Raw genomic sequence first — 13,543 nt, forward strand, 5'->3', positions numbered from 1 at the left:
TACTTTCGCAGCAATATATAATTAAGAATCATCCGGGTGGTGGTGGGACACCACCTTTACTCCCAGCACTCGGGAGGCAGAGGCAGGTAGATCTCTGTGAGTTTGAGGCCAGCCTGGGCTACAGAGCAAGTTTCAGGACAGCCTGGACAGTTACACAGAGAAACCCTGTCTCGAAACACAAAAACCAACCAAACAAAAACCCCAAACAAAACAAAACAAAAACAAAAAACAAAATATCAGAAAACAAAACAAAACAAAAAACAAAACCCAAACAAACAAACAAAAAAGAATTAAAGGCATAAAACGTGAAAATTGATGGAGGGATATTTTAATTTGATAATCCATACAAGGCACACTGTATGGACAGGCAGAAATATTCATTAAATGAAGAGCAAGTCATCTAATGTCATTTACTTGACAATAAAAGATCATTACAAAAGAAAGGAAAGACCACAAGAAGAATTACAACCTGGAAAAGAATGATGTTAGCCAATTTTCCTACATATTAAAGAGATTAAGCTGCTTAAACCATGAATACAAAGAGTGTAGCTAATAACATTATGAAGTTTAATCAAATAGACTAAATTGAAATTTGTATCTTGCAATCTTGAGTGGAATTGAGAAAGGCTCTCAAAATTCAGAAGACAAGTACTAAGTAAGAATGAAAAACTAAAGTTCTGTTTCCAGAAATGTCCAAGCTTGAATGTAAGAAAGGACCTGGGGGCCTGGGCAGGTGGTTTTATCTGTTAAATGTACAAGAAACAGAACAAAGAAATGCGTGGACTTTCCTTATTCATTTACTAAGATCCTTAGCAACATAATTGATGTAGATAGTCCTCCACCTAAGAATACTAGGGGTGTATCTCCACGGCAGAACACCCGCTTTGCATGTATGAGGCCCTGGGATCTACCTTCAGACCACAAAATAAATTGTCCAAGTTGAGCTATGAAAATAAGCAAGTCTTGATTGTAGCCTGGAAAATTTGAGACCAGCATTCTAGAAGCAGGGTTGAATTCATGACCAAGTTTACAACATTGCAGGAATGCAGTAGTGATTAAGTATTTGAAATGTCTCATGGTATGTCCATAGATCAAAAGAAAATATTCTTGGTGATTAAAAAAAAGGTGGCATTACTTAAAATTTAAATTCAATTACCCACAAATAATAATGAACTAAGAATTAAAAAAAAAAACCCTATATTGACACCATCAAGCTTTTATCTTGGTCTCTTCTTGGATTCTAACTGTTGGCCTCCAGTGCCAGGCCTCTGGGGGATCATAACTACACGTGAAACTGCTAGGACCATAGCAGTGTGAGAGTATAGCATTGACTTCTGAACTTCTGGTGTAGTTTCAGCACCGGCTGGAGTCACATAGGGCTGGATTACTAAGGAAAACAGGTACACCTTTGGTTGACCCATTCTATCGGTGAGTATAAAGCAAGAAGGTGGCAGATCCACGGGACTGGCCATATCCACAGAGATGAGAGAAAGGTTCAAAGTCTGCCTTTTGAGGACCCTTTGAGCAGTGATGGTTGAGTTCTGTTGACTGATGTCAGTTAATATTTTCCCACAAGAACCAGAAGAACTCTAAGCTAGTCTTGAGATGTAGGTGGAAATAAATAGAGGGAAAAAACACTTGCATCTACCCAGTTTCAACTAGGTTGCCTTTCCCAGGTAGGTTTTGGTTTTCATATGCACATGGCCACTATTCTTCACCCATAACTAAATATTTTCACACACCACTCCTTACATATGCAAAAAATTTTTCAATAAAAAATGTCGGGTGATGCATCACATACAAAAATACTTAAGATATATGTGTGCAGCTTAATGAATCATAAAATGCACGCCCACATGCCCTCCCTCCAGCTGAGGCAGATATTTATGGCACTCTACCTCACTGAGCCCTGGTGTAAAACATATCAAATTTTGTCTACACCCTTCCCTATGGAGTAATCCACAATCCCAAGTTCATGTTTATTATCATTATTTTGAGGCTTATCTGTATGTTTCAATGCCTCTGTATAAACCACAAAATAGTTCTATTTTGCTATTTTAGAACTCTCTGGGTGGGATGCATTTTGTATGTGGTTATGAGGCCATGAGGCTTACTTTCCAGGCATCCATCAACATGGGAGCAGATTGGAATGACGAGCTCAGGAGTCAAACTGAAATCAATAGGGTTTGTGCTGGTACCACACTCTGTTTACTGGAGGTGATTGGCTGTGGTGAGGACATTAAGGCTGATGTGTTTCTTAGGCAACTCTTTTGCAGGCACACTGGGGGCAAGGGGTGTTTGAGTTACCTTTCCTAGACTGCTCTATCCTGCTTCTCTCTATGCTTTTCTGTCTTGCTTTCATGAAGTCAGCTCACGTGCAAACTGGTGGCTCTTCTAGACATTCTCCAGTTCTGACTACCATCTTCCACAAAGCTATTTTCTCTAAATAAAATCCGTGTACATTTAATTCCACCTTGGCGTTGGCTTCTTGGGAAACTTGAAAGGTAAACCCTCCAACACTTTGGGCTTTTCTCTTAACTATATTTTATGTAGTTAAAGTGGGCCTGTGTGCTAGTCACAGTGCACATGTGAAGGTCAGAGGTCAACTCTCTGGAGTCGGATCTCTCATTCCACACTGTGGGTCCCCAGGGTGAAAATCAGCTTGATAGCCTCCATGGTAGGAGCCTTTACCTGCTGAGCCATCTCACTGACTCACTCTTGATTTGCTTCTTGTGGTAAAGGTTTTCTTTTTGCATTCCACTGATGCTGATGTGTGAATCTATTCCTTTTCTCCACTGTGTAATTTCAATTGTTTATATGTTAAATTTTACTTAGCTATTTGTTGCAGGTAACTTTATGGTTTCTTTCTTTCTTTCTTTTTTTTTTTTTAAACACACAATTTAACCAGCGACTTGAAAACAATCTTCTGTGGACTAAATATGCCTGTTTCTGTATAGTAGTTATTGCTTTTTTCTCTCTTTGCTGTGTGAAAACCACAAGTAAACAAATTGAGGGAAAAGATTTATTCTGGCCCACAGAATAAACAGGATTCAGTCCAACATTCATTGCAGGCAAGGTGTGGAGGCAGGAGCATGGGATATCTAGTCACAATGCATCATCAGTTAGGAAAGCGAGACAGAGGAATGCAGATGCTCAGCTGCCCCCTCCATCTCCTTGTAGTTACTCAAGGACTTCAGCCCATGAAATGACACTGTGCACATTTAGAGTGGGTTGCACCTTGTGGGTTAAGCCTATGGAGAAGCACCTTTATGGGCATGCCAGAAGTGTGTCTCCTAGGTAATGCTCTGTCTAGTCAAGCCAATACTGAAGATGAGCCATTGTGGCCCACAGCATAAGAATGATATATCTTCAAATGACACGCAAATTTGAAATTCAAATTTCATGGTTCATAGCAAATTTTGTTGGAATGTAGCCATAGCCACTTCTGTACTGTTGAATTACTGCTTTCCTGACTCTAGTGCAGAAATAAGTTGTTGCTGGATGATCTTCAAGGAGTCAAATATTTGCTATTTGGTCCTTCACATGAGGAGTTTGCTAACATTTTCTATAAAGATTACTACTGTGAGGACTTGAGAGATAGTTCAGCAGTTAAGAGCGCTTGCTGCTCTTCCAGAGGACCTGGGTTCTATTCCTAAAACCCACATGGTGGCTGTAAGTTCAGCTCCAGAGGATCCAACGCCACTGATCTCCTCAGGCAGCTGCACTCATGTGCACGTAGTCACATGCAGACACACACAACCACATATAACTGAATAAACCTTAAGAATAAATCTTTTAAAAGGATGGCTACTGTGACTTTGGACTTATCTCCTGGTGCACATGTGTAAAGCCTCAGGAGGTAGAGAGCTGTGTCTGCACTGTGGGACACATACACGCTTGTTTTTATTGGATAGTGTCTTCTTGTTTTCCAAAGTGGTTGAAATGATCTTCTCTTCCCTTTGAAGTGAGTGGAGTCACTCTTGACCAAAGCTTGCTCACAGTTGCAATTGTCCAGCTCTTCCATTCTTGCTGACTGAATGGTGTGAAATGTTTCCTCAGTATGGTTTTAATAATTATTTTCTTGCTTACTAATGAAATTAAATAGAAGCCTGTGGCCCATTTCTGTTTTGTCTATGTTATTCTATTTTATCTCTTTTCTGTCCAATTTTTTTATCTTTGTTCTTGACGAACATACATTTTATATGAGTTCTTTATCATTTAATTTGCTGAATTAAATAAAATTTAATTTATGATTTATTTTATTATCATTATTATGTTTATTATGTCTTCGTAGCAGAGTTTCTCTTCTTTTTTATAAATTATTATTTTATTTTATGTGTATGGGTATTTTGAGTGTATGTTTGTGTACCATGTGCATGAAGTGCTTGCAGAGACCAGAAGAGGGCATCAGATCTCCTGGAACTGATGTTACAGACAGTTGTGAGCCACCATGTGGGTGTTAGGAATTGAATCATCGAATCCAGGTTCCCTGCAACAGCAATCAGTGCTCTTGACTACTGAGTTATCTCTCCAGCCCCTCTTTTCTTTCTTTTTGCTTTTATTTTCTTTCCTTATTTTGTTCTATTATGACTGGAACCAAGGGTCTTGTACATGCTGAGCAAGTACTCTATTACTGATATTTATCGCTTGAACTCCTTTTTTATTTTTAATTTTGACACAGGGTCTGTTCTTATTTGTTTCTGTTGTGTGATGAAACACTTCAACTCAAATAACTCGAGGAGGAAAGTGTTTATTTGGCTTATATTTCCATATCATGGTTCATCATTAAGGGAAGTCAACACAGGAACTCAAGGTAGGAACCTAGAGTCAGGAGCCATGGGAAAATGCTGCTTTCTGGATGGATCATTCATGAGTCTGTGCTTTGCTAACTTTTTTATATAATCCAGGCTCACCTACCTAAGGATTGTGTCACCCACAATGGGCTGGTCCCTTCCAGGTAAATAAATCATGGATCAAGACAACGCCTCTCAGACATGCCCACATGCCTCATGGTGCACATACCTATGCCCATTAGTTCCTTAATCTAGTTCTCTCTTTCCAGGTGGCTTAGATTATGACAAATTGACAGCTGAAGCTAACTAGGGTACTCCATCCAACATCATCTGACAAACAAACACATCATTTTAAGCCATACCCTTTCATTTCTTGTCCCCAAGATCTCATGTTAACATTACAATATATACCATAGCCCAACTTTTAAAAGCCTCACAGTTCTTAAAAGTGTTGACTCTTTAAAACCTCACAGTCTGTTTAAAAATCTAAAGTTTCTTAACTGAGAACCAGTAAAATAAAAAGCAACTTACATACTCTTTTGTTTTAATCACGCTTAAAGCAAAGCCAAAATTTAGCATTATAAATCCAAATCTTACAGCTCAGTGTCTGGCATTTGGGACACACTCCTGTTCTTCAGGGCTCCAAGGAGCTTGGGCAGTCCCATTTTTCTGGCTCTGTCATCTGCAGCACACACAGCTTGTTTTGACTCATAGGATCAGGCTGCTCCATTCCATACCTGCTGCTGTCTTTGGTGGACATCTCACAAACTTTGCATCTCCAAGGTCCTGGGGTTTCCACTACAACTGAGGCTACACGTTGACCAACGGCCTCTCCTGGCCAAACAGTACCAGATTTCAGCCATACTTTACAACCCCCTTAGTCTTATATCTCTGTAAAGTATCCCTAGCCCCAAATTTCTGAATGGTCTTATTAAATACAAAACATGGAGCCAGATATAGGGGTTAAAACTTGAGAGAGATCAGAGGAACAGGAAAAGCTACAGCTAACCTTACCTCACCAACTCTGCAGCTTCCAAATGTGAGCAACTTCCTGTCTACCCATGCCTATAGGTTTAATAGTATATTATTATCACAAATATATTTATGCCTTGCTGTTCTGCCATCTGATTTGCTCTCTCTGTCCAGCTACATCACTTCCTTTTCCTGCCGAGCTCTGTTACTTGCTGTCTGTATGCACAGACCTCCAGACCTCCAGATCTCCATGGTTAACTAGTGTTGGAATTTAATACCACACTTGGCTCTATTTCCAGTGTGGCCTTGAACTTACATAGATCCAGACAGATCCCTGCCTGCCAAGTGATAAGATTAAAGGCATGTACTACTGTTGCCTGATTTCTGTGTTTACTTATAATGGCTTGGTTTTTCTTCTGATCTCCAGGCAAGCTTTATTTATTAAAGCACAAATAAAATATCACCACATATCTCTTACGTGCTCAAAACTAGTATCACATGGTACATGTGTAACTCTTATTCATTGTCAAATTTGGCTACCTGCTTGCTTGATGTGCAGCATTTGCACCCTTGGACCACAGCTGGGGTCTCCTCAGAAGAGTGTCTCACTAAGTTACCCAGGCTGACTTCTTAATCACTTTATAGTATGTGCCATCCTTGAAATCCTTCTTCAGCTTTCCCAGTAGCTGGGATTATAGGCCTATGCCACCAGACATGGCCAGAAGTTCTTATGTTAATAATATTTTGTTATAGAAAAACTTTACTCACATATAAGAGTAGAAATTCCTAGTTTCAGTAGAGCTGGGTTTAAAAAACTGTACTAGTATTTTAGTTTGTGAGTTTTATGTTTAAAATCCTTCTTTATTATTGACAAATATGTTTATGCTATTGCCATCTCTAACACTTATAGTTGCTGTTGAAATCCAAGTCTTTGGTTCGTTTAAAGAGTTGACCTTTGGTGTGGTTTGAAACAGATAGCTAATTTCTTTCTTTCTTTTCTTTTCTCATATGGATAACCATCCACTTCGAGCCATTTATTGACCAATACCCTTGCACCCACGTTTAGCAATATGCAAGTACTCCTCTAAGAGGTTTCACATAGGAATGGGTCTGTTTCTAAATCCAACAGGGTGGCTAATGTCACCGGTGAGTAAAATCTTCAAGCGTCTATGATTGTGTTTATCTTTAGTGGCACTTCCAGCTTGAAGTTTGTTCTGTCTTCTTTTTGTTAGTAGTTCCACTTTTTTATGTTCCATATTTTGATCTTATGCTTAAAGTGTGTCTTAGAAACAGCATGCAGCTCATTTTTTAATCCTTCCTGAAATTATTGGCCTACTTACTGGAAAATTTTGTACATTTATTTATTTTTGTGATGTATGAGTGCATGGGCAATCATATCATTTTTTTAGATAAATATTTTCTATGTATCTCTCTTTTTCTCTCTTGTGTCTTCCCTCTTACTAGTTGGGAACCTGTGCTTTTGCCATTTTGTTAACACATAAAGGTAGCCTGTTTATGCTATAAGGCAGATCATGTGACTTTTGTGCTCAAAATCCATCAGTTGTTTCTCCTTTCTCCATCAGAGCAAAAGTGCATGATGTGCTCCTTGGCTGTTTGTTTATCCCCAAGTGTTCTACCTCCAACAACTTCCTTGATTATCACTGAGCACCCAGGACTCAATCCCATGCCAGTGCTTTGTGCCTGTTGTGCCCTCTTCACAGAACCTTCAATGTCCAGAAACCCTTGAGGTTTCACTCCTGTTCTCTGCTCCTATGCTACTTTTCTCTATCACTTTACATAAAGCAGCACATTTTTGTACTTCTCAGTCCCCTGCTAGGCACTTAGCAACACCATCCTCTTACGTATGACACTGTCTCTTTTTGTGATATGTAGGTCTAGTCCACTAAAATCCAAGATCTATCAGTGAGAGTTCTTTTTATCAATGTTTTTGATAAATTATTGATATAACTATACAATATAATGTTTCTTTATGCATTCTCACACAAGGAGACTTACATGTATATTATTGCACTCTGCTTGTGTTTGTACCGCCCCATCTCTGCCTACCTCATCCTTTCCAAATAGTCTCTCAGTTTCTCTTAGAAAGTTCTAGCCTTTTGGTTCACTTACGTATTCTTAGTACCCACAGTGTTGTCTTTCACGTGGTGGGAATTTTGTATTTATAGAATCAATGGGTAAATCTCTTTTGCCTACATTTTCAAGGCATCCAGAGTTTTTCTGTCTTTCTTTGCTTATTCCAGATGAGGGATTACAAGGTATAGCTCTGGGGGCTGAGGAGCAGGAGGTCAGTGCTGTTGAAGACATTGTGCAGAACCTGTTGCTAGCTTCTGTATTCTCTTTGTCTTCCCATCTTGGTGGCTATCACCACCCTGCTCCTGAGGCTCATCTGTGACTGAATCACATATGTTGGAGTTTTGCATGAGAACTCAGTGCTGACAACTCTGGTCCAGACTATTTTCTTTTGATCCCAAGTCTCATGTTCTGCGTCTTCTTTGTCCTATCTCTATGAATCATGTGTCTGTCCAGTAACTCGGGAGGCACATGGAACTTCTAGACAAGTGGTTTTCAACCTTTCTAATGCTGTGACCCTTTAAACAGTTCCTCACATTGTGGTGACCCCACAACCATAAAATTATATTCATTGCTACACCATAACATAGTAATTTTCCTACTGTTATGAACTGTAACGTAAATATCCGTGTTTTCCAATGCTCTTAGGTGACCCATATGTTAAGAACTGCTGTTCTAGATCCTTCCTGGTGGGTATGCTCAAAGTTTTGATAGTCCCTTCACCCAGTGCCACCATCCCATTTCTATCCACATTAGATGTATGTTCGTGCTACACATAGAGCTGTTGTGGAATCTGCAGATTTTCTCATGCTGTATTCATCCGAGGAAGCAGGCCATGGCTGCAGTCTTCTTGGGTTCTTCCCTATTCACTTCAAGTATCTGATCGTCGGTTTGAGGGTTTGCCTTAAGATAAGCTGATAAGAGCCCTGACACCTTTGATCTGCTTCTTCTTCCATTCCAGTGGGCTGGAAGGGCGGGGCCCACCCTGTCCTATGGCGTACAATCCTCTGGTATTCTATCTAAGCTCTTCCTTGCTAGAGTTATAGTAAAATTCTGTTGACAGCAAGTTGGCTGGCTTTGCCTTTGGTTTGTAAACAAGAAGCACTTGAAGTCATGGTTCTTCCTATCCCAACCCTTGTTTCACATTTTTGGAGCTTGCCTTTCAAAACCTTGTTTCTGCTACAGAATCAAAGATGATATCTTTTGTTTGCATTCTTCCTAACAATGTCAATAAATATGAAGTGACCCATGGATACTCGAGAAGAAAATGAACATAGAACCAAAGGGCTGCTTGAAATGCTTTATACAAACTCGGTTATGTGAAAATCAACATCTGACTCAATCACTCAACCTGAGGCTTTACTCGGTGTTTGAGCATCACAACTCCAATTAGCCTGCCCTTGACCCACAATGGGTGTGACCAATAGATATGAGCTGTTATGCTGGTGCTTAAAAAAATTCTCCTCCAATGATGCCCTATTTTCAAAGCACGATTGTATCTGGCTGCTCTGTGAGATGTGGAATGACACACAGCCTGTATCTCTTTTGGATCTCTGATGGGTGCTGATGTGGATCCTTGAGAGAGAAGGGGCCAGAGACGGGCCTGACAGAGCACTAAGGTTCTGGATAAAGTGCTGGAGTGTCCCCACTAACCAAATGTCAACCTGAGACAGTGGCTCTCCTTTTTTTTTTTAATCTCATGTTGATGAGTAGTAAAGTTGTGGACAAAGAAAGGGTGATCACAGTCAAAGCGGATTGTATTGAGGAAAGTGGAGAAAAAAAAGGTGAAAAATTAAGGAAGGTGGGAGGAACTCCTAGGAGGGCAAACCTGCCCAGAGCCTTGTCTAGGAATTTTTTACAGGACTTACGGAGAACTTGGACAAAGACTCCAGTCATTTCTACTAAGATTGGCCACCTCTCTGGGACATCACAGGCTGAAACACTAGAGGACCCACATGTGTTGTGCATGCCTCCTTGCACAAACCAGGGAGGTGAGTTTCTGCTGTTCACAGGCTGCTTGCCCAGGTGTGTGTGAGGAGGAGACATCTAGTGTTGAAGCCCCACTGTCCGCCTCTTGGCTCTCCTCCTGGTTGCGAGCCCTGGCTGGCATTGCTGATCTGCAACCTTGGCTGGCACATTGCTGCCTTAATTAAACTATGCTGTCCTTGTTCTCACGGGACCAGGTTGTAATTTTCCATTCACTCCCCCCCCCCCCCCCCCGCCCCCGGTCCTTGCTGTCCACTGGGAACTCCCACCTCAGAGTCTCCAAACTTAACTCAATTCCAGGTATCTTGACCACGTATGCCATGACTGCCACAGTTGTTTTTCAGCACAAAGTAGGTTCCATTAATATACATGTCTGTCTCATACAGAAGACTGGGAACAAGGCGTGGAACAGGCACTGGTTCCGGCCAGAAAGAGGCAAGCAATGTGCTCAGCTGTTGCAGCCAGCATAGTCAAATGCTGAAGCAGCCCGAAAGCATTTCATGGCAAAGCAACTGTGAAGTTAGGCTGTAAAAATGGCTGCCATGGAAGGACTTGGTAGGAGGAGGGGCTGTGTGGACAAAGCCTGAGGTGTCCAGTTAAAATGACAGACTTGGAGAATCATAGCAGCCAGTGCAATTGAAGTGTGGGTCCAGCCTTGGAGCAGAGCAAGGGATAGGACCCAGATGTTCTTTCTAGACCCTGTAGCCCAGAAGTGACTAGTGGGTGGGAAGGAGCCAAGACTGCAGAGAGAGACACCTAGTTCTTAAAGGACTAGGAGACTAGTTACAGGGAATGGGGATAAACTCAGACCAAGTATACATGAAAATGCCACAAGGAAACTGGTTATTTTATATTCTAATTAAACAAAATTTTACTATTGACATTGGGTTCCAAATTTACTTTTCTTCTGGCTAATTATATTATAAGGCTATGTAATCTTGGTGGTTGTATTGTACTTATGTCAAAATTGCAAATAAAGATGAAAGAAAACATTGGTGCCAGCTAAGATGTGTGCAATGGAAAAAGAAGGAAAAATGTAGACTCTGTGGGTTTGTGTGCCTGATTAACTTCTTATGGCATGCTTGATTAAAGAAACTGATGATGTCTTGTAGTTATTTCCTCTGGATTGAAACATGCTCTGATTTAGGGAGGAAGGAGGCTCCCATAAGACTGAGGAAGTAAACAAAACTCACAGTGGCCCTCCTTAAAGTTCTGTAGGCAGCAATGGTTGCTGGGAACAGGAGATGCCCCAATCGTCAGCTGCCTACGAGCTGTACAGGGAGCTACAGGGATGCAACTGTCATGAGTTGCTATGCCGGGGTGGGCTTTTCAGTGACTCATCTGCCTTGGAGTAACCCGTGTTTCATAAGTAGTCCCTCACTATGCCAAAATTAGGGAGAATTCTTTCTTTGGTCTGTCGGGTGAGTAGATATTTATTCATATCTATCCAGAAAGTCAAACAACAGGTGGAAATAGCAATCATTGAGCACCCAGTAAGGATAGGGATGTCTGTCTGTCTGTGCACATACAGTTTATCATTGTCCTCTGGGCTAACACTACATACAGAAAAGAAAGGGAAAGTGGTACTGTGTGACCTATGGAATCAGGATGCCATAGGTTTTGTGAGCTGAGCCTCGTATCTGAAAATATTTCTTAATGTAAGAAAAATGTGGATAAATGTATACTATAAAATGTGACACACTATCTATTTGTGCAGGCCAGTGGAATTAAGCACATCCACCTTACCACAATCTACATTCTAAATTGCTCATATTGTAAAATGGAGACTAGACAGTTATTAAACAGCAACTCCCAGGGACCCTATCTCAAGCCCCTACAATCAACTTTCTATGTTCTGTCTTACTGGTTCTAGGTAACTCATCTAACTGGGAACTTAAGGTTTTTAAAGTTACCTTTCATGATAAACATCATGTCCTCTAGGCTCATTCATGATGTGGTATACATAGTGCATTTGCTTACCTGTTTATTATTAGTGGATGTTCAAGTCACTGCCATGGCTTGTCTGCTGTGAATAATTTACTGCCAAAACAGATGCACAAATATATCTTCCAGACTACTTTCAATTACTCCCAGTATACACCCCGAAGTGGGATGAATGAATCCTACGGTTAAAAGCTTTAAGGATTTTTAGTTTCTCTTGAGTTTTCTTTTGTGATCAATTTTCTGTTCAGTTGTATATTATATTCTGCAATTTGGTTAATCTTTTTTTTAACTGATTTCTAACCTTATGTACTTATGGTCTAAGAAGTTTACTGTCTATCACGTGTGTGGGTGGTGGTGGTGTTATAAGTGTGTGTCATATATGTACATAGTGTGTGACTACATTCATCTATGTGCATATGTAGAGGCCAGATCCATCCTCTGTCTTCCACTAGAGCTCTCTGCCTGCAAGACAAGGTATCTCATGAAACAAAATCTGCTTTCATCTAGAATGGCTGGTCAGTGAACTCTCTATCTGCTTGTCTCTACTTCCCAATTCTAGGATTACACATGTGTGTAGTCATAGCCAATTTAAAAAAAATAATTAATTTATTTTACCTCCCTCCACAGTTTCCCCTCCTTCCTCTCCTCCCAGTCCCATCCCCATCTCTCCTCTGTTCCCATCCCCCAATGCACTCCTCCTCCATTTCTATTTAGGAAAATGCAGGTCTCCCATAAGTATCAACAAAACATGACATATAAATTGCAGTAAGACTAAACACCTTTCTGTGGATTAATGCTCCGGCAAAGCAACCCAGTGTGAGGAGTAAGGTTCCAAAAGCCAGTAAAAGAGTCAGAGACAGCCCCTGCTCCCACTGCTTGGTGTTCCACAAGAGGACCAAGCCACATAACTGTCACATATATGTAAAGTGCCTAGGTCAGTCCCATGCAGGCTCCCTGGTTGTTGGTTCAGTCTCTGTGAGCCCAGGTTAGTTGATTCTGTGAGTTTTCTTGTGAGTGTCCTTGACCCCTCTGGCTCCTCTAATCCTTCCTCCCCCTCTTCTGCAGAAATCCCCAGAACTCCACCTAATGTTTGGCTATGGGTCTGCATCTGTTTCCATCAGTTGCTGGATGACCCCTCTCTGATGACAATTGGGCTAGGCACCAATCTGGTCACAGGAGATGATCAGGTCAGGCTACATACCCACTATTGCTAGGATTCTTAGCTGGGGTCATCCTTGAAGATTCCTGGGTGATTCCCATGTGCTAGGTTTTTGCCTGACCCCCAAATGTGCCCCCCACTCTCCAGTAGTCTCTTTTAGTCTCCCTTCATCCCCTGTGGTGATATTGTGTTCCCCAAAATACTGTGCACGCTAATAAACTTATCTGGGGGCAGAGAACAGAACAGTCATTAGACATAGAGGCCTGAAAATGGTGGCACACATGCCTTTAATCCTATCACTTGGGAGGCAGAGATCCACCAGGATCTCTGTGAGTTCAAAGCCACACTGGAAACAGCCAGACATGGTGACTCATGCCTTTAATCCCAGGAAGCGATGGCAGGAGGCAGAAAGGTATATAAGGCATGAAAACCAGGAACTAGTGCTGGCCAAGCTTTTGGCTGGTTAAGCTTTTAGGCTTTCAAGAAGCAGTTCAGCTGACATCCATTTGGATGAGGACTCAGAGGCTTCCAGTCTGAGGAAATGAGATCAGCTGAGGAACTGGCGAGGTGAGGTAGCTGTGGCTTGTTCTGTTTCTCT

This window comes from Onychomys torridus, chromosome 1, assembly GCF_903995425.1.
Source record: "Onychomys torridus chromosome 1, mOncTor1.1, whole genome shotgun sequence".
In the NCBI taxonomy this organism is placed as follows: Eukaryota; Metazoa; Chordata; class Mammalia; order Rodentia; family Cricetidae; genus Onychomys; species Onychomys torridus.